Genomic DNA, 967 nt, shown 5'->3' on the forward strand with positions numbered 1-967 from the left:
TTGAGGAGGTCTTCAAAGTATTCCGCCCACCGGCACACAGAAAACAAAAATAAATCAAACTGAAACTGAAGTTAAATAAAAGACAAAAACTGAAAGTCATAAAAGACTGAGCCCAGTCTAGCTGAATGTTTAACAAGTCATGATTTTGAAGCATTTTTTATTCACTGTAAGAAAGAGTTGTAGAACWGGTGTAACTTATTAACATCACAGTTTATACGGCTCACATGAACACTGTCTGTATACAGCAGCTAAAAGGCTGAGTTGGACTGAACCAACTGAGTTCCAGCAGTTTATGTTGATGAGGATGTTGCTTTATTAATGGCAACTGATTGGTATTGAGAAAAGTTCCCCCGGCAACTAATCAAGTTTCTGAAAAGATAACAACATAAGAGAATCACTGACACATACTGTATTTGTGTAAAACATTCAACATGAATTCACCTCCAGCTGCCAAAATAAAAGTCTTTCTGCACGCCTGACTAGAGCATAAAAAAACTTTTGCTGTTTGCAGTTTTTTCTTTTAATTCATGAAGCACAAAAACGACTTCCACTTCAAAGGATGTAGTCGCATTAATTGGGCATCTGCTTGAAAGTGTAAGCCCTCTTTTTTTTCAATTGTTTCCTTCGGTGATGCCTCTGTGTTTCTAACGGTGAGGCGTTCAGGTGCGTGTAACTGGATCTGGAGCCTGGATGAATGAATGAATGGAAGTGAATGAAAAGTGACAWGGTGTGATTAGTTAGCCGTGAATGACACGGAGTGTTTGTTGGCAGATGGGGCTTTTGTCCAGATAATTTGTTCAACAGAATAACCAGGTAGATAATTACACGTTGCTTTTGTGGCTGTTAAGGCCTTTGTTGAGTTAAAGGGATCCACGATTAGTTGTAACATTAGACTTTATTTGATAAACATTTATTTTAACTGTAAAATAAAGACTGTAAAAATACTGTAGGCTGTTTCGTTTTGTAA

Source organism: Austrofundulus limnaeus, unplaced genomic scaffold (assembly GCF_001266775.1).
Source record: "Austrofundulus limnaeus strain Quisiro unplaced genomic scaffold, Austrofundulus_limnaeus-1.0 Scaffold269, whole genome shotgun sequence".
In the NCBI taxonomy this organism is placed as follows: domain Eukaryota; kingdom Metazoa; phylum Chordata; class Actinopteri; order Cyprinodontiformes; family Rivulidae; genus Austrofundulus; species Austrofundulus limnaeus.